The 21752-nt window shown below is 42.6% G+C and overlaps 1 pseudogene; it reads right to left on the bottom strand.

Moving 5' to 3' along the window:
* Positions 1 to 5319: 5319 nt before the first annotated feature.
* LOC113313597 overlaps positions 5320 to 21752 on the bottom strand; it is a 16840-nt pseudogene continuing 407 nt past the window's right edge.

The raw sequence follows: 21752 nt of genomic DNA, 5'->3' as shown, positions 1-21752 counted from the left end.
TTGATTGATTATTCGCTTAGATTAATTTTACACGTCACTCGCCAGTAATTTCAGCTACACGGACAATCATTAGCACCATCTTCTTGAATTTATGCGGTGGAAAACATGATCGCTATTATTTTGTAGTAAACATAATATATGAATTTGACTTGTAAATGTCTAAGATACAAAAGAAAGCTTGGCTAAGTTTGCCTATGTAAGTGGTGGTCCATATTTGTCTAGAAAGAATATAAATCTATGGTCATGGTTTGTTCAACTTAAATATTAATTAGTATAAGTATTTTATTAATTGGTGTCTCGTTAATTTCTCATGATAAATGATTTATTAATTTTACATCATAAATGTCCCTTAGTTAATATTAATACATATCTCCATAACTAGTACAACTGTTGCCATGGTGGGAGGGCTGACCGAAGAACTTGACGAAACGACACCATTACGTAATTGCACAGATTCAGATTTGTAAAAGTATTGTAAAAGAGATGTTCAGACAAATTTTATTATAATTATAATTTGTAAAACAAAACTGTATTAAGTTGATAATGTAAAAAAAAAAAAATCTTCTATTCAAATCTTTAGAGATTCTTGAGTCGTCGGAACCCTACCGGAAAAGGCATCATAAAATAACTCAGGTAAGCGACAAAGTCAAACCGGTAATCGGTCAATCGAGTCATCTCAGTCAAAGTTAAACAGTGTCAAGATGAATCAACTCAGTGATATCATTGGGTGAGTCAGAGAATTGAGTCAGCTAATGCTAATTGGAGTCAGCTAACTGACTCATCTGGGTGGAGAGAATTGTCAGGCCAACTGCCAATTTGGAAAGGCCAAAGTACGTGTTGCACCATCATGGTGCATCACTGCTTCACTTCCAACCATAGTGGTTGTTCATCCTGCAACAACAACATCTTCATCTCAGTACCACCTTAATCCATAACCTGCAGTTCAGCTGCAATATCAATCCACTTCTCCTTATTGCCCATTTCACTGTTAATTCTTCTCAGCTCTTCTTTCAGTTGCTTCTACGCAGTATCACCAGAACTGTACCAGATCACTACTGCCATCTTGTAGCTTCAACTACAATCCTATCCTTAATGTCCTCACCATCTCTTATTGTAACTCTAACTCAACAACTGCATCGCTGCATCCATTTCCCGCTTCAATTCCATCTGTCTTGCACCTGAACTTTGTATGTGAAACCTAAGCATACATCTAAGCTCACCAACAACCTCAGTTTCTGCACCTGCATCCCTACGTATATCTAAATACCAGCATCAAATATCCGTAGCTTCAACATCATCTCAAATTCCTAGTCCTCCCTGTATTGCACATGACATCAACTCCATCTTTCCACACAATTCAGCAACATCAATTCCACTTTCTGCAGCACTAATAACACCATCTCAGGCCAGTTAATTCCAATATATGCAACCATTCATACCCAAGCTTCTAATCATTCTTGAACAACAAACCACCACCTGCAACACCTCAAACTCCAGCCTCACTTCTGTTTACAACAGCAACACCACTTCTCTTAATTCTTTCTGTGAGCTAAATTACCACCAGGATCCATCCACAGTATCACCATTTCCCATTTCAAATTCGAAACAAATCAAATTGACAGAAAACCCCAGTTTCTTCATTAACCTTCTCTGAATCGAACCAAATCTTCAAGAATTCTTCAAACCCTAGTTTCCTATCTGTTTTAGGCTTCATAATCTCCACTGCTACAAACCCATCTATCTATTTCACCACGGAACTTCAATAAATACTTCTCAGGTCAATTACAGCAGGAACAGATTATCTTCTCCTGATTTTCTTCTCTACAGCATCAACAATTTCTCGATCCCCAATTTCATCAACTTCAGAAGCTTCACTCGACCCCTACAGATCCACCATCTACTTAATCTCCATCTCAATCACAAAGAGATTTTGTACGTCTCTCTTTTCTCAAAAAAAAAATGCGCCTCCCATCTCTAAACTTCAGACGAAACAATAATCCCAACCACCATCTTCAGCTGCAACACCAAAACCAGACTCACAACCATCTCTACTCCACATCATGTCTATCCATTCCACCTTAAACAACATCAGATCCAACCCATCATTTCTAGACTGCAACAACAATACTGCAATCCAATTACCTTGCATATGCAGCACGGTGCCCCTGTAAATAAACATCTATTTGTTGTTGGGATTTTCTTTCGATAATTCTCGGACTTCGATGTGGATGATGGGATTGCCTTTCAATAATTCTTGGACTTCGACGTGGATGGAAACCCGAAACCTTACCTTGCGAATCCATTTACAAATCAAACAAAACCAAAAAGCGAACTAAAATATGTCATGAACAACGATATTTCTTAGGCATTTACTAAAATATTTTAATGGTGAGAAAATTTAATATAGTATTAGTTTTGGTGTTGAGCGTGGTGTCAAAATCATATCTCCATCAATAAATAATTTTAACAAAAATTATTTCAATAGATATTAGTGGCGGCGGTGGTAGTTGAAGAAGAAGTAGGTGGTGGAAGCCGTGGAAGGTGTTACTAAGTGGTGGAGGCGGTAACATTAGTTTTGGTGGAAGAAATAGTGGCGCTGGATAGTTTTAATGGTGGTGATATTGGTTTTTTCTTTTTGAATCAAAAATAATTACAAAAACATATTACATGACAGGTAACATTATATTGTTAAAGATATAGTTGGTTGTTTTTGACGCGATTAATAAAGGCAGGTAACAAATATTTTTGGGATGTACCAAATCATAAAAGACAAAATGGATGTTTTTGGTACCACTGCTATCTTTGGTAACCATTCGTACACATGATTTTCAGTATTAACAAAAAACATATAGTTGAATAAATTAATTGACGACCTAAGTTTGTTAAACCCAAACTTTATACATGACGTATGGGATTAAAAGTTATAAGTGTGCCCAATATTCTACGAGGGATGGGAAATGGTGGTGGTGGAGAAAGAAATAATATCTGGTGGTTTTGTGGTGCTGGCGGTATTGATGGAGTAGTAATTGACTATGTTAATTATGTGTCGCTACAAAAAGATAACACTATACAGTAGAAATGTGGTTGATCATCTTAATACTAATATAAACTCGGTTAAAATACATGAAAATTAAGAAGAAGAAAAAAACATTTGGATGTCACGTTATATAATAACTAAAAACTACAGATTTAGTATCATGGTTTCTCCCTCCAATAGATAAATCTAAAGTTGTATTGAGATCCCGTAAGCAGCGCGCGAGTTGGTCTTGGATTTCTGAATGATAATGAATATAATAAAACGCTCCCTCTCGGTTTCTCCAATGAAAACCGAAACCTTCTAAAAAAAATAATCAATCGAACAACACTTAGATGGAGCGCATCACCACCACTGTAAACTTCTCTGAATTGCTACATATCCAGTGAAATTTCTACAGATTAATCTGATGATTTCGTCCTACTGTAATTTTTAACGAGGCATGCAATTAAATCTCTAATAGTGATTTTACAGGTATTTAATAATTAGGAAATTCTCTTATAAGTTTGTTTATGCAAGTATTGATTTAACTTGGGTTCTTTTATATTTTTGTGTTAAGTTGATGAATTTTTAATTTGAATACATGTTTGGTTAACGAAATTTGATACATATAGGGTATTTTCTTTGTAACACTGATGTTAGTCTCTTCATTTTTCCCATTAGCACTTTGTTTCGATCCCGTATTTTTTAGACATTATTTGACTAATGTTTGGGTATTTGTTTAATCTCAAGGCCGATTAAACCCAGTGTGTGTTCTACACAGTGAAGGCGACAGAAGTTTGTGTCGGCTTTACCTTGAAACTAATAATTTTTCTTCATAAGATTAGTTGAATTTATGTAAATACAAATATCTATATAACTATGCTCTTTATTGCTCCAAATTACTTGAGTAACACTAGATGTGAGAACGCCATTCATGCACTACTTAGCATAGTTGGTGTGAAATCTTTTTATCCACGAATTTCTTCAATTTTATGTTATCAATATGATTGAGAAAGAATCTTACATATGTTTTGATTTACTTTTATAATTTTATTTTTTCAGCTCACATGTGTATATCTCAACCTTCTAATAGCCAAGAGTTCTTCATTTTATAACTCTCACATTTGCAAGAAATAAATAAATAGTTTTTATCTATAGTAGGGAAAATATTACGGGTTTTTGGTTCACTCCTTAGAGCCTTAGTTATCAATAATTTCGGAACCAATGTAGTCATAAACATCATGGAGTTGGATTGCCAGTTTAGGTATATGTACTGTTAGATGAAATATTCTTTTTGAAATTTAAAATTATGGTGTGATGGAAGAATAAATGAGGAAAATATCTATTTACTGTATTTTTTACTTTTTTTCATGTTGGCACAACATTATTACTCCATTTAGCTAATAAATTGAAATAACATGCTTAAGTAAAAAATAAAAAGATCAGGTAACCCATTATTTTTCTGCCCAAAATCTATTTGAATATCAAAATAATTACTCACGAAAAAGTGAAGCAAGAAAAATGTGAACAATATCGTATTAGAGACAAAACACCCCGTGTCATAAGACCTAGTTTTTCTTATAAAATGAGAAGTGTTGGAACGATACAATCAAGCTTAATTCAAAATTTACGATCGTCATATGGATCAAAAATTGACCTCAATTTAACTCTCCCGAGAAATTAAATCATAGTAACCGAGAATAAAAACCACTGTAATAGTGTATTGTGTTGGAGAGCTGTTAATGTGCTTTTATTATTTCAGTGACTGATTTCAGATGCTATAGTATTTCCCTTTACATGTCCCATATATGCCCTCTCTCCTTGTGCGCAATGCCCTCACATCTAAGTGCATTATTTTGGCCCCATGTTGCTGTCACTTGATTCGCCAAGCTGAAAAGACTAATCAAGAGTTTATCAAAACCAATTGGCAACGAGTGGAGAGGCAGGATCTTAGATTGCCCAGACCCAGACACTCACGTGTAGCCTCGTTGGGTCTAACATATGGACAATTAAATCCGGCGACGCGGAGTAAAGACGCGGTCAAATAACTCGTCGCAAATAGCCTACTCTGATATTGACTTCCAACTCAAAACCAATTGGCAATGAGTGGAGAGGCCCAAAGAATTATAAACTGTAATATCTTAGATTGCCAAACAATGTGAGACTAATAATTTCAACAATACCAACTTTAATTTTATTCAAGGGAATCATTGAGCTTACAATGAAATGAGGAAACTACGATTTCCTTCTGGGAAAACATTATTTGTTGACAATAATGTTGTTATTAGAATGGAAAACAACTTTTAGTTGGTTTTCCTACAATTAGTTCTAATCTCTCCGTTACTACCTGTTAGAGGGCTAAGATTACCCATCTTTACCATGGCAACTGCAAAATCACTCAAGAATTTAGGATTGTTGTTACTGTAAGCTGTGACTTGAGCATTTGTCGAGCCTCCGTTGAAGAGTTCTTGATCTGAATGAAGAAGTTCTTTCTTGCTTACCAAATTCTTGTAATAAGTGTTATCAAATAATATCGGGGTTGAATCCAGAGGAGCCAGGTTACTACTACTGCCTGATTTTGGGCAAATTCCCTTCAAGGAGTTTGCAAATGTTGTGTCTATGTTGGCTTCGGTGTGGATTCTGCTTCGGAAACTTGCACATTGAGCTTGACCAATAGAATGAGATCCTGGTAAAAGATAATGAAAGAAAAAGTTTATAAGGCGATCAAGCCATTTGATATTATTCACATCTAAGTTTGAATATAACCCGGTCTTAAGTAGTTTTGTGTCGAGTTACTTAACTCATACTTACCAGAAAGAGTCACCATTTCTTTAGCAGTAAAACCTTTGTTAGCAAAGTTCGTGATCAAGCCACTGAGAGAAGAACCAGGACCAGGTAGATTGCTATTTGCAGCATTCGCACTTGCAGTCTTGGAGTCTCGTCTTCCTAATGGTACCTTTCATGATCGACCACCCAACTGATGAAAGAGTACTTTAATTAGTTAAGTAGACGGAACAGAATTTAGTTAAAAGGAAAACAAATTTTAGTATAGTATCTTGGAATGTGAATGGTCTTGGAGACCCGGATAAATGCTTCAAGTTAAAGGGGCTTGTGAAACGATGTGTGGACACAAGAACTACGCGGGAGTCCGAATGCCCACAATCAATCGTTAACGTCTAAAGAGATTACGATGATGATACCCTGACGTGGATTCATTGGCTCAAAACCTTCGGGTTTATCATAGCCTCCTCCTACTTCCCCGTGCGTGGCAATCATGCATGGGATACAAGTATTAAAGGAAAAAAAAACATATAAGCAAATACGTGCGGAGCTAAATGAATGTAAAGTGCTGAAATGTAAATAAGACCAAGATTTACGTGGTTCAGCACTAAGGCCTACATCCACGGGGTTTGTTGTTCTACTATATTATTCCCGGTTACATGAATAGTTGAATGACTTTGGGTTTACATATTTCTCTCCACTATGGGATTAACTTACCCTTACTATCCTCTCTCTCTCTCTCTCTCTCCTTCCCTCCTGATCTTTTTTTCCTTCCTTTCCTCTTTGTGGAGATTGGGTATTTATAAGGTTGGAACGTGGGACCCATCTCTGAAGACCGTTGGAACCTTATCTTCTCGTGTCCTTGCGTCCATCACGCGGAGGTCTGCGTTTCCCCCTCGATCCCGCGGAGGCATCTTCGCTCGTTCCACAGGTTGGTCGACACGTGCACTGCTCAGAGTGTTTAATGCGGGTAGTTGAGGGGTCTGCTCGTGTCAGACAAGTGTCTTCTGCCCCTGTCAGTCCGTGTCAGCTAACTTCCTCTCCACCGTTGATCTTGGCCCCTCTTCTGGGGATGAGATAAAGCAACTCCTAGGGGTTTATTTGGTGCTTCGTGACGCATCATGTTTTGATGTTTTGGCTTGCATGCTTTCCACGTACCTTTCTGTATGCACGTGTCCGATAGTGAGATATATGTGTACACAATTTGCCCCTTTTCTTCGGGCTTAAATGGCTAATGGGTGCCTTGAAGAAAAACTATCGTCGCACATTCTTCTCACTCCTAATAACTTCTCCTAGATACTTGGGCACGTCTTTTATTCGTGCATTAACTGCTTATGTAACGGGCACGTTTTCCTATTTCTCCCTTAATTTCCTCTTTTCTTTCGGGTATTTTAAGGATAGAGAGGAAATTTAATTTCATTCTTCCTAACCACTCTCTCAGTTCATTCTTCCTTTAAATTTCCTGCCTGCCTTCATTGAACCTGTGACCTTAAATTCTTTGTCAGTCTTCATTGCACCTGTGATCTTAAATTCTGTCAGTCTTTATTGCACCTGTGATCTTAAATTCTCCCTTCGTTGCACCTGTGATCTTCAATTCTCCCTTCATTGCACCTGTGATCTTCCCCTGTTCGTTTCTTGTACTTGCTGTTTTTGCCGGTGATTTTTTCTTTTCTTTATTTCACTGTTTTATGCCGTGTTGATTTGTGAATTTTCTGCTACTGTTGTTCCTTGTTTGTGATGAAGAACTTTTTCTGATGCTTGCATACTAGTTTGCCCCTGTTCTTCATCTTAAATTAAGGAAGCCATTACTTGGAGGGTGAAATATTGAGCATGTATCCTAATTTTAGGGTTGCTATGTTATCGTTGTTGTATTGCTATGGATGTGTTTTTTGATTTTTGGTTATCGTGTGTAACTTGTTCTTGATTTTATTCTTTCCGCAGCCATGTCTGACCGTCCGCGGCCTACTTATGAGACTCCTGATTCTAGGTTGTCGAGATCTCCTCAGCGTCGAGAGTCTCAAGATGATGTTCGTCGGAGTCGAGTTTCTTCTGGAGCGAAAGCTTCGTCCTCTCGGGAAGAGATTCCTTCGATAATTCCGTCTGGTTCACGAAGAGTTTTTAATCACTCAATGGTGCGTCCTCGTGAAGATACTAGGAGTACGCAGGCTCCGCCCCGCGCTGTTGCTTTTGACGTTCCTCCTTTACGTTCGTTAGTGCCCGAGCATCATCTACGGTCTTCTCCAACTTTTAAAGGGAAGAATACAAAGGGCGTAGCTCCTAGGGGTGAATCTTCAAAGAATCCCCCTGTGAAGAGAAAAGCGTCTGAAGCGTTTGTTAGTTCGTCCGGCCCCGCCGAGGAGGAAGAGGCTGCTCCCTTGATACGCAGTGTCTCTGTTAGCAGGAAAAAAGTAACCTTCAAGCATATCGATCTTGAAATATTCAAGGAAAAGCATGAGCTTCAAGCCTTCGGTGTTCGTTTCTATGCCCCCGAGGATGATATTACGTATGAGCTTATCTCCAAGTACGAATTCGATGAATTTCATTTGTTAACGACGGTTGGGGCCTTCGAGGCTGCTCTGATGCTGCCTTTGTACAAATCGGGTGATTCCTTTTACTACGACGTGCTCGCTAGTCGTGAGGGTTCTTCCACCAATACTCATAGCCGTTCCGTATCCCAACTATCGGGAAATTATCTTCGCGCCCTGAAGGAATGCTATCTGCGGAGTAAGGGGGAGACGTCGATGACTTGCTACGTCCCCAATCCCTTGGAGAAGGAATGGTACACTCCTGAGAATTTCAATAACTCCTTCGGTGATTACGTCAATAGTAGGAATCGCAAGCCGTGGAGTGTCAGCCTTCGGAATCTCCCTGCTCCTCGAGGCGAGATTCGTCTGTTAAATGAGGTCAGCGATGCCAAGCTGAAGTATGTTCCTGGCACGGAGGCGTCTAGTCGTCGGAAACTCTTCCCCACACGAGAAAGGATCAAGCGCGATCATGACTACGAGTGGCACGCCACTGTTATTGAGATAGTTGGTCCGTGGGCTTACGGTTGGATTCCTGGTCCCCGTGGATGGCGGCCCACCGAGAATAGTAAGCCGCGCGAATCTCCTCCTGTTCGCTATGGAGGTTTCTGCCCCTGGCGTCTGAACTTTGCGGGCATGAATTTTCCTTATGCCTTGGATGTCGTAGAGGGAGACGAGGAGGATGGTTCCGGTGCAATACCCCCACCGAAGAATATTTCAGCTGCTCAGGTACGCAGATTCTAGCTGCGCTTCGTTTTTATAACTTCCATCCGACGGGAAGAATAATTCCTTTTGTGGTGTCGGTTTCAGGTATTGAAGAAGAAAAAGATTAGGCCGAAGCAGTCTTCTACTACGGTGATGGGCGAGGTCGAGGCCCAAGAAGAAGTTACCAGTCCAGTGAATGAAGAGTTTGCTGAGGACGAGATTACAGATGGGGAGGAACGTACTGGTACCTCCCCTATCAATGTCGAAGAAGAGGTCTTCGCAGGTCACGCTGGTGATGAAGGAAGGAACAAAGATGTGGTGGCGGATGATGTTGCCATCGGGGATGTTTCCGTCCCTGCTGGCGATGTCGCGGATACCCTTCCCACTTCTCAAGAATTTTCTTTCGATCGGATGTATTCCACGGGGGAGTTCTTTGACGAAGCCCTCGATTTTCCCGAGGACTTCTCTTTGCTTTCCCCTAATGATAATTGGGATGTTCTTGGTGGTGATGGTAATGGGGATGCTACTGTAGGAGGTGTTGGTGCGGAGGAGCCTGCTGTGCATGTAGGCGCGGAGGAGCATGCCAACATTCATGCTGAGGGGGTCGAGTCAGAGAAAGGAAAATCTGTTGTTGACGCGCCCGCCGATAGTCTTCCCCAATCGCCGATGTCTGAGGGTGAGGACGCCATCATGAGTTGGTTTAAGGAGAAGAATCTTCTGTTTGTTTCTCATCCCGCTCCTGTGGTTGTTGGGGAAAAGGAATCAACCGCGTATACCCGTCGCATGATGGAGATGTCTTCGAAGGCGCAGGTGTCTGAAGCCTGGGGAAAAAGGTTGACTGTTCCCGAGGCTACCCTCGTACCGGAGCCTCCTACTTCTGTTGCCGATATGATGGCTATTTCCGACGGGTATCAATATGGCTTCCCGCAGCAGTGTGTGCTGGAGGTAAATTTTCGTACATGCTTGTTCGTGAGAATCGGACGCTTCGGTTGAATAACGTTTTGTCATCTTGATGTGTAGATGATGAGGAGAGAGCATTGCAACCACTTGCTGTATCAGTTCTTTAAAGCGAAATCTCTGAAGCTCGAGGCTAAGCTTCGTCACCGGGAAAAGGAATTATCTGCGGCTGAGGTGGAGATAGAAGAGCTGAAGAAAAGTCTTAAGGAGAAAGAAAAGCTGGGTGAAGCAGAGGCTGATCTTCGTTCAGAACTTATTGCAGTGCGCGCTGAGTTAGAGCAAACTCGTAGCCAAGTTTCCACTATCACAGGTTTGGTTCTTTTCCCTCGCCGTGTGTCATCATTCTTTTATCTCTTAGTTGTTCTGTCTGAGTCTCCACACCCTATGTCCAGTGGGTGGCATCCCCGAGCTGATATGGCTTCGAAACGAAAGAGCTCGGCAAAAATCTCGTATTAGAGATTTGGTTGAGAAGATTAAGAGTGAGGCTAAGAAATGGGATGCTCGGGCTGAGGTATGGCGCGCGCGGCATGTTCAGATGGTCGACATGCAAAATCTGTACAACCATGATCGGGCTTTATTTAATGGCACACTGCTGTGGACCAGTGATAATCTGCGGGAAGCCCGTGAGCGTACTTCCTTGTTGGAATCTAGGATTCAGCTATTGGAAAAAGAATTACAGACGGCGCAATCCATGTCTCTTTCGGGGGTCCAAGATAATATGCTCGGTCTTGCCAGGGAACGAGATGATGCTCGTGCTGAAGTCTACGCTCTCAGCAATGCTCTTTCCGCGTCTCGTGCCGATGTAGCTCGTCTTGCTGAGTCTGAGAGGAATCTTGAAGTGTGCATGTACAGACTCAGCAAAGGGGTCTCAGAGATAAATAAAGAGGTCGACCACCTTCGTCATATGGACTCGATGAAGCAGGTAGAATTAGATGCCTGTCAATTTACTCTCACCAACCTTCAAGTAGACTATAAGAAATTATCCGCGGAATATGATCATCTTGATGAAGCGCGAGATGCGGTTGTTAATGAGTATGAAGAGGCTTCGGCTTGTGTCGAAGGTATAATCCCAATTCATCGAGTGTGATCTTGTTTTTTTTCTACGCTAACTCCGTGGTGTTTTCTTTTTCAGAGCTCGAGGGACACCTTCGCGTCACAAATGAAGAACTTGAAAAGGCTCAATCTTCCTTAGCACAGCAAGAGGAACAAACCAATCACTTCAAGAATTTAGCAGCCACCCGCGAGGAGGCCGTTGGTGCTGCTTCCAGAGAAGTGAATCGGCTATCTTCGTTATTATCCCAAGCCCAACAGCGGACAGCAGTTATTAAACATAAGGCTCGTTGTCAATTGGCTGAGGAGACGAACAAGATGCTGGAGAGGATAGAACTTGGCCTAAGGAATGAACATGGTCTCGTGAAGAACTATCCTCGTCGTCCCGTTCCTGCTGCATTGCCCAGCTCCTCGGGCCCCTCTTCTGGTGGGAGCGTCCCATCAAGTCTTTGGAATAATCCTGACGACGGGACCGCCAACTAGGTAGAGATCGCAGCGTTCTGTAGGGTCCGCGGCATAATTATATTTTTTGTAACCATGTAACAAGGATGTTTTTTGATTGTGTATCCTTGGCTTTGGCCGTTCACTTCTTGTAATCACCCTTTATGAAATGAATCCTCTTCTTGATATACCTACAATGTTGTTTTTAAGTGTTTGTATTTTAAGTTTGTGAAAAATCAAAACAAAAGTTGTTAAGTGTTTTTGAGTGCGATACTGAAGGAAGGTACCTTCGTGATCGTCTTGAGACCTGTCACCCCGCTGGCAAATCCTGGGCCAGAGGATTCCCAGACGGTGGGGGCCGGGGCAACGTTCTAGGATATAGAGTGTAAAATATGTACGCACCCATTCCGTCGACCCGTTGCCTTAAGATTGGTTGGGTATCTCTTTCTGCTGGGTGCCTTCCCCCCGGTCCTACACTTATGGACACTGATGGGGGAGCCCTGAGAGATTGTAGATTAACTACTTTCCCCAATATTGTAGGTAGATTCCACTGACTTGATAATTTGAAAGCTTGTTTGATTGATAAGTTGAGGTCTGCAATTCCTCTTCCAGAGATAGAAACATATGGGGCGGTTAGGCTCCTTTCTTCTTCTGGTTCACTCCCAGCAGATTCAAATCTGCGTTGCTTCTATGGGAAGTATGGTTTGAGCCATTTAGCATTCCAAGGATGCCGGAGGACCTCACCTTTTAGGTTACTAAGGTAGTAGGAACCATTACCCGCAATGTCGTGGATCATAAACGGTCCTCCCCATGTAGGTGCTAACTTTCCCCATTTCTTTTCTTGCTGATATCGTGGGATTGTTCTCAACACATACTGTCCCTCTACAAAATTTCGTAGCTTTACCTTTTTGTTGTACTCCCTTGCTAGTCTTCGTTGATAATTTTCCATCTTTTGCAATGCTACTTCCCTTCTTCCTTCCAAGTCGTCCAACCTTTCTAACATCATATCTGTTGTGAGGTTTTTCTCCCAGGCTTCGGTCTTCGTGGTTGGCATGAGGATTTTCGTAGGTATGACTGCTTCAGCTCCATAAGTAAGAAGAAACGGGGATTCCCCGGTAGCGGACCTTCGTGTTGTCCTGTATGCCCATAAGACATTGTGCAGTTGTTCGCACCATCTTCCCTTATGCTCGTCTAATTGTTTTTTGAGTATAAGGGCGAGGGTCTTGTTGGTAGCTTCCGCTTGTCCGTTGCTTTGAGGGTATAAGGGGGTGGACTTGTTTTTTCTTATTTTGAAGGTGTCGAAGAGCATGTCTATATTTTTTCCCTGTAATTGCTTGCCGTTATCAGATACAATTTCAGCAGGTATACCAAATCTGCAAATGATGTTCTGGAATATGAAAGTGAAGACATCCGCGTCTCTGATCCTGGCCAAGGCCTTAGCCTCCACCCATTTACTGAAGTAGTCCGTGGCTACTATCAAAAATCGTCTCTTCCTTGATCCTTCGATGAAAGGCCCGACGATGTCTACTCCCCATTTTGCAAATGGCCACGGGCTATCGACAGAATTTAACATTGTTGCCGGCGCGTGGATTTTTCTCGCGAAGCGCTGACATTCTTCGCATCGTCGGGACATCCTCGCAGCATCTTGTATCATGGTCGGCCAGTAATATCCTTGCGTTTTTGCCTTGTCAGCTAGTGATCTCATACCACTATGATTCCCTGCGTCACCATAATGGATATCATTTAGAATTCGATGCCCTTCTTTCCGGGACAAGCAGCGTAGTAATGGTCCGAGGAAGGATTTTTTATACAGGACCCCCTCCCGAAGATCGTATCTTCCCACTTTGGAGAGCATCTTCCTAGCTTGCTTCCGATCCGCCGGTAGGCTTCCTTTGTCGAGGAAGGCATGTATTGTCACCCTCCAGTCATCTTCGTTGCTGAAATCTTCGTCTTGATTTGCTTTTGACAAGATGTCTTCTTCATCACAGTCGTTATGGATGTCTTCTCCTACCTGGTCTTCGATATATTCTTCCATCGTATCTTGATTGGTAGCGAAGGAGAATTGAGATGCAATCGAAGGCTCGTATACCCTTGCTATTTTAATACCTTCGGCATTTTTATCCCTCAGCATGGATGATATGTATGCTAGGGAATCCGCGTGCCTGAGGTCCCTTCTACATAAGTGCCGGAACTTAATGTTCGGGATTTGTGATGCCAGTGTTTGGACCAATGCCATGTAAGCTGAAAGGGTGTCATCGTACACATTATATTCGAGCCCAATTTGCCGTATGACCAGCTGCGAATCACTTGTCAGCCTTACATCGGTTACCCCCATCTCTATTATTATACGTAGGGCATGTACGACCGCTTCGTATTCAACAATGTTATTGGTATGCTCTTTGAATTCCAATCTAAGTGCCTGTATGATCCTTTCTCCAGTTGGGGTGATAATGACAATACCTATTCCTGCTCCTTCCTTATTTTTAGATCCGTCGACGAAGACTTCCCATTGTCTATGACTCGCAGGTTCGAGGATATCCATTGGATCCTTGATTGCTTCCTCGGCTTCCGGTATTCCCTTAATCTCTTCGTCGTTGTCTAGAGGAAGGTATGCTAAGAAATCTGCCAGAACTTGGGACTTCTGAGAATGTTGAATTTCATGAATGATGTTGAATTGGTCCAGATGGGTGTTCCATTTGGCTATTCGGCCCACTTTTCCCGTGCTTTTTAGGACTGCTTCCAATGGTGCTTTGCATGGTACCCTGACGAAGTAAGTTAGGAAGTAGGTTCTCAGTTTTTGGGTAGCCCATACCAGTGCGAGGATGAGTTGTTCAATCTTAGTATAATTTCTTTCCGTGGAATTGAGTGTCTTGCTGACGTAATAGATAGGCTGTTCTATCTTTGTATTGGTTTTGACTAATACCGCGCTGACTGCGTCCTCCGTCGCTGCTATGTACAGTGCCAAAACTTCATCAGGGTCTGGCTTCTGCAGGATGGGGATTGAAGCCAGATGTTCTTTGATCCTTTGGAATGCTTCCTCGCATTCGGCGGTCCATTCGAACTTGCTCCCTTTTTTAAGAATATTGAAGAAATGTTTGCACTTGTCCGAAGACCGTGCAATAAATCTGCCCAACGCTGCTATGGACCCATTGAGCTTCTGCACTTCCTTCAGATTATTTGGTGACGGCATCTCTACTATGGCTTGAATCTTAGCTGGGTCTACCTCGATGCCCCTTTTCGTCACCAGATAACCGAGGAACTTCCCCGAGGTGACACCGAAAGTACATTTCTCCGGATTTACCTTCATGTGATGCTGTCTCATTGCATTGAAGATATTCCTCAGGTCCTGGTGGTGATTTTTACGCAGCTTGCTTTTGACGAGCATGTCGTCCACGTAGACTTCCAGGGTTCCTCCGATCCATGGTTTGAAGATAGCATCGACCATCCTTTGGTATGTTGCCCCTGCGTTTCGGAGCCCGAAAGGCATTCTGGTATAGCAATAAAGGCCATGTGGTGTATAGAATGTTGTGTGTGGCTGATCTTCTTCTGCCAGGGCTACTTGGTTGTAACCAGAGTATCCGTCCATAAATGACAGCTCCTTGTATCCTTCAACTGCTTCAACCAGTTGATCTATGCTCGGCAGGGGATAACTGTCCTTTGGACATGACTTGTTGAGATTAGTAAAGTCGATGCATATTCTAACCCCTCCATTTTTATTAGGAACAATGACCATGTTGGATATCCAAGTAGGGTACTTGACTTCCTTGATGAATCCTGCATCTAGTAGCTTCCGAAGTTCCGTTTCTACCGCCTCATGATATTCTGGAGCCACTTTTCGTATTTTCTGCCTGAACGGGGGCGTGCCCTGTTTGATGCGTAGTTCATGTTGGATTACTTTTGGGTCAATCCCCGGCATATCTCCTAACTTCCAGGCGAACACATACGCATATTCCTTAAGTAATTTGGTTAAGGACTGTTCTCTCCCTTCGCCCATGATGGTCCCAATTTTGACCATCTGCGGGTCTTCTTCCGTTCCTATGTTGATTTCCTTTGTGGGTTCCACTGGTGTGAACATAGGATTTGGGTTTCCGAGGACTGGGGCGCTCTTTAATTGCTATTTGGCGTGTTTCTGCTCTTTGTTGATTGTTAAGGTACTTGTTTCCGAGCCTCGGACATTACCCTCTTTCGTCAAGCCTTTTCCTGTAGTTTCCTTAAGGAATAGGTCTACGGCTTTCTCTTTCGTGGTTTCTTGATTTCTTACTCTTCGGATTTTTCGCTGTTCTTCTTGTTCATTGTTGATATGATCCTGAGTGGCCTGGCATTCTCGTGTAGCGATTCGATCTCCCTTGATATCCATGATTCCCTCAGGTGTTGGAAATCTGAGGTACTGGTGGTATGTTGCCGCCACTCCTTTGAGCTTGTGTACCCATTGTCGTCCAATAATGGCATTGTAGGGGTAAGGGGTATCCACCACACTGAATCGGGTATCCAGCTTCATGGGCCCTGCGTTAACCTGTAACACAATGTCTCCCAAGGGCTTCGTGGCCGCTCCATTGAATCCGTAGATGGTGTGATAAGAGGTCATCAATTGTTCATCATGGAGCTTCATCCGCTTGAATGCATCATAGAATAGGACATTCACAGAGCTTCCCCCGTCTATGAGGATCTTTTTGAGGTTACATCCAGCTATTGGTAATGTTAGGACCAAGGGATCGTTATGGTCTTCCATATCTTCTTCGATATCCTCGGCATCGAAGATGACAGGAAATTCCATCCATTTTTCATGCTCGTCCACTGTTATCCCATCGACCTTATATAACTCGCAGCGATCTTCGAATTGCTTCCGTAACCTTTTTCCAATCTGTGCTGTGAGTGAGGGTCCTGTGGCTTCGGAACACGAGATGGAGTTGATTGTTCGGTTTTCTTCCGGAAGTTGGACTGGTTTGGTTCGTTTGGATCTGTCCTCGGTGACCTCCTTCCGTATGTAATGTTTGAGCTCTCCCGCATCAATTAATTTTTGGATCATTATTTTAAGGTTCTTGCATTTTTCGGTCTGGTGTCCGTTGAAACAGTGATACTCACAGTAATCTTTAGACTTCTCGGATCTCGGGGGCTGCTTTCCCTTAGACCATGGCCATTCTAAGTTTTCCCTCCCTTTGATCTCTCGTAGGATACGAGCATAGCTAGCGTTGAGTTTCGTGTAAACTTGATCTTCGAATTTTCGGTCGCCTGTTCTTCGTTCATCCCTCCGTTCCTTTCTATCTTCGTGAGGTCTCTCATCTGAGCAACCCCTTTTGGCCCCATTGGTTTGTTCTGCTGAATTGGTGCGGTGAGACCTCTGCGGATATGCCCTCGGGTTTTCCCGTTGAATTTCTTCAAGTCGAGCGTGCTTCTCGATAATTATTCGGAGATCGCCTTCTGTTTTGGGCACGCTCCCGTGAATTTCAACAAATAGGGGACTCATTCGGTCTAAGCCCCATTTATAGTAGTTGATGCTTACCACTGGGTCCACGCTTCCTATGGCTTGGCAGATCCTATGCCATCTGTTTGTGTATTCCCTCGTGGTTTCCTTGTAGCCAATTGCTAGTGAAAAGAGCTTATCCATCCCGGTGTTTACAGTCTTGTTGTACATGTATGTTCTTAAGAATTTCTCTGCGAGTTGGTCGTATGAGTGTATGGAGTTTGGTGGCAGATTATCAAACCATGATAACGCCGATCCCTTCAAGCTTGACGGGAAGTATCTACAGAGTACGGCGTCGTTCTGTCCCCATCTAGCTAAGACACGGTTGTAGTACCGAACATGTGCAGCAGGGTCGCTGGACCCATCATAGCATTCGAACGTCGGGACAGGGCATTTCAGGGGAATAGGGGTGTTGGCCAAGCGATGCGTTAGGGGCGTGGAGTTAGCTTCTCTCATGACCTCTTCTAACCTTCCCCCACCTTGTTTATTTTTCAATTGCCTGATCTCTGCCATCATCTCATCCCGCAGTTCCTCCATTGCGCGTTGGTGCTCTAAATTCTTCAGCTCATTTCCGTCTGACTCTCCATCGTCATAATCCGGGTCGGATACGCTACGTCTCCTTGTCGCGTCCTCATTAGTCGCTAGGACGACTCTACAGTCTTAGTTTGGCTCTGGTGCTTTGGAGCTTGCTTCATCAAGTTGTTGGCTGGTCTTTGTGCTTAGAGCAATCCGCTCCTTTAAATCTTGATTTTCTCTGGCCAACAGAGCTACAACTTATGCGTAAACCTGTTGGTTCCTCCTCAGTTCCTCGAGCTCAGCCATTAGTTGGTGTGATTGGTTGGACCCCTGATTGGGAGTCCCCGCGCGTGCCGCTACAGCCGTGGCGCCGCCCTCCTCCATGGTCTGCACTAAAGGTGGCAGGGGTTCAGCTTCTGTTGCTGGTGTTTCCAAATTGGAGTGAGCGCCCCTCTGCGGTGCCAGAGCCGCCGGTATGGTTTGATTCTGGTTATTTGTTAGCGGCATTCCAAAGGTTAGCAGATGCGCGGGTTGGAATGTTCTGGATTCATCCACCCTTTCCCTTGGTTGGTTAAGTTGACTCATGGCGAAGGTATTGCTAGCCTCCGCAGCCTTCGGGACTACCGCAGCTTCCCCGTATTTTATCGTTGCTGCTCTGAGAGCCGTCACTGCAACAGAATTAGCGTTCATGGGTAAAGTGATTTCTGCGGTATCCTGCCTTCGATTGGTCATTTTAGTTTTATCTCCTTTCTGTTTGCTTCGGGTGATGATCGGGGTTGTCCGGGGTGTTTCTTTTGACAAAGCTTTGGACTTTCCTGCTTCCTGCGTCTTCTCCATCACGTGCCCTTTTGTTGATGACGAAATTTCGCGTAAACTTGCCTTCTTTACTCACAACACGTTCTCTGTATAAATTATTTCAAACAGAAACGGGAATATCCGCGTGAAGCGGGTTAGTTGGCGAAATACAACTTTTCAAGAGGGAATTAATACCCGCAGACTATAAAATATGGGACATGCGATCCTTAGTATATAAAAAAAAACTATAGTAAATCCGACGGATATAAAATATGGGTTAAAGTTTTATTAAAGGCGATCCTTAGTATAAAAAAGACTACGAAAATTGTAAATCCGACGGATTAGGACAATAACCCTTGCTTGGAACAATAACTCTTATCGAAGGCAAAAGGTGGGTTTTTGAACATAATACAGTTGACGAATGATCTATACGGTCCGAGCTGATAAAATCGGAGCAATCACAGGACAAGATAAATCTTTTACCGGGACGAAGTCCCTGTTTCTAGCGCCAAATTGTGGACACAAGAACTACGCGGGAGTCCGAATGCCCACAATCAATCGTTAACGTCTAAAGAGATTATGATGATGATACCCTGACGTGGATTCATTGGCTCAAAACCTTCGGGTTTATCATAGCCTCCTCCTACTTCCCCGTGCGTGGCAATCATGCATGGGATACAAGTATTAAAGGAAAACAAAACATATAAGCAAATACGTGCGGAGCTAAATGAATGTAAAGTGCTGAAATGTAAATAAGACCAAGATTTACGTGGTTCAGCACTAAGGCCTACATCCACGGGGTTTGTTGTTCTACTATATTATTCCCGGTTACATGAATAGTTGAATGACTTTGGGTTTACATATTTCTCTCCATTATGGGATTAACTTACCCTTACTATCCTCTCTCTCTCTCTCTCCTTCCCTCCTGATCTTTTTTTCCTTCCTTTCCTCTTTGTGGAGATTGGGTATTTATAAGGTTGGAACGTGGGACCCATCTCTGAAGACCGTTGGAACCTTATCTTCTCGTGTCCTTGCGTCCATCACGCGGAGGTCTGCGTTTCCCCCTCGATCCCGCGGAGGCATCTTCGCTCGTTCCACAGGTTGGTCGACACGTGCACTGCTCAGAGTGTTTAATGCGGGTAGTTGAGGGGTCTGCTCGTGTCAGACAAGTGTCTTCTGCCCCTGTCAGTCCGTGTCAGCTAACTTCCTCTCCACCGTTGATCTTGGCCCCTCTTCTGGGGATGAGATAAAGCAACTCCTAGGGGTTTATTTGGTGCTTCGTGACGCATCATGTTTTGATGTTTTGGCTTGCATGCTTTCCACGTACCTTTCTGTATGCACGTGTCCGATAGTGAGATATATGTGTACAAACGATGGAAGCCTACTATTCTTATGATACAAGAAACGAATATCAAGGCTTGTACGGATGCTATTGTGCGTCAATGTTGAGGCACAACTCCATGTAAGTGGATTGCTTTAAACTCTTATGGAAGATCGGGCGTAATTTTGTTGATATGAAATTCCGATATGATTGAAGTTGATGATTTCCTTGAAGGTATTTTTACTATAAGTATATCTTGTCGTAGCTTGGAGGTAAGCTAACTCTCATCAAAAGTGTTTTGGCTAGTCTTCCCATTTATTATCTCTCCATTTTTCTTGCTCCATGTTCCATTACTAAGAAAATTGATAAAGTGGTGAGAGATTTCTTATGGGATGATGTTCCCAATAAGAAAAGAATTCATAATATTCGTTGGAAACTTGCTAAAAAACCAAAGGAAAAAGGTGGCCTTGGTATTCGGAGAACTAAGCAAGTGAACTCGGCATTGCTAAAGAAATGGTGGTGGCGTTTTGGTTTGGAGAAATATGCATTGTGGAGGAAGATTGTTGTTGAGAAATTTGGCGAAACCTTTACCGGTTGGGAAACTCTCAAACCCAAAGGACCAAAAGGTGGTAGCTTGTGGTTTAATATCTACAAAGAACTTGAAGATTTCAACAAAAGTATTAGATTCAAGATTGGCGCGGGCAAGGAAACTAGATTTTGGGAAGATGCTTGGATTGGTGAAGGAAGATTATGTGATATGTTTCCATTGGCATACGAAGCTTCAAGGACCAAGGAGTTTGTGGTGGCTAGTATGTATGAAGTCGATGAAGATGGTATAAGGTGGGGATTTATGTCTAGACAAAGATACTCTCAAAATATTTCAAGTGAAGTTTCAAGCATATCAAATATTCTTTCTTCCATATCTATCCAAGAAGGTGTTTTGGATAGCCGGATTTGGGTAGGAAATGAGCATGGTCAATATACGGTTAAGGATGGTATTAGGAATGAAGAAGATCAAGATGAGCCAAACTTTCCAATCGATGTTGTGTGGGGTCGTGATTATCCTTGCAAACTCAATTTTTTTCTTTGGCTTCTTTCTCATGATAGGATAATGACGGCGGATAAGCTCTTAAGAAGGGGTATGGAGGTTTCTAGTCTATGTTGTTTTTGTGAAGAAAATGATGAAACTAGCTCGCATTTGTTCTATGAATGTTGGAGGACCCGGAGAATTTGGGATTACTTTGTTGAAGGATGCCGCTTTCATTGGACTTATAATTCAAATGTCACTATAAATGTGAAGTCTTGGAAGTTTAATTGGGGAGACGAAAAGCTTAATCGAATATGGAATAACATCACGTTCGCAATATGGTGGTGCATATGGAGAGAGCGAAATGCAAGAGTTTTTGAAAACAAGAAAAAAAATTTGGTTAGTCTCGTTAGAAACGTTAAACTACAAGCGTTCTTTTAGGCCGATTCAAACACAAGAATGTTAGGTCTAACGGCGAATATGGTAGTAGCTTTATGGGACTCTTTATTTCGGCCTTCTTGAGCTCGTTGTTTGTTTTTTGGATTGCCGAATTCGTCTTCGGTAATCCATCTTTTTTTGTTTCAATTTGTATTCATTGGGTTGAGGTACCCCTCTTAAGTACCTTTTCTTTTTAATGAATTTTCTCTTTGACCGATCAAAAAGAAAGAAAAAAAAACAAATTTCTGAATAAAGTCACTTAATCCTGCTTACAGCAATGACAGAATCCCGAGCAGCAACAGCAAGAATGTCAGCACATGAAACAGTTTTAGGGCAGAGTGCCTCAACTTGAGTTTTTATGGTGTCAATGACATCAAATCCTCTCACAGAATTTGCATTTGGTCCTGCTGTCTTTTCTCCAGTGAAGCTTGCTGTGTCGTCCAGCAGAATGGATGCATCACAACCCTATAGTGTCACAACATATGCCGGTGTTAGCCAAGTAAATAGTACATTATTTGGTAACATCTCTCTGATATTAATTACTTAAGAGATGTGAACCTAGGTTCTAATTTCTAAGCTTATTATAAAGAGGACATATCTTATCACTGTGCCACTACAAAGCTCTATAACGAAAGCTGGCATTTCCCGACAGTAAAAATGCAAAAGTTAGCATCTGGTGCCCTTAAAATCCCCCCCCCCCCCCCCCCCCCCCCCCCCCCCCC

This window comes from Papaver somniferum, chromosome 9, assembly GCF_003573695.1.
Source record: "Papaver somniferum cultivar HN1 chromosome 9, ASM357369v1, whole genome shotgun sequence".
Taxonomy (NCBI): Eukaryota; Viridiplantae; Streptophyta; class Magnoliopsida; order Ranunculales; family Papaveraceae; genus Papaver; species Papaver somniferum.
The sequence above is the reverse complement of the archived record's forward strand: the minus strand, read 5'-3'. Positions and strand labels throughout refer to the sequence as shown.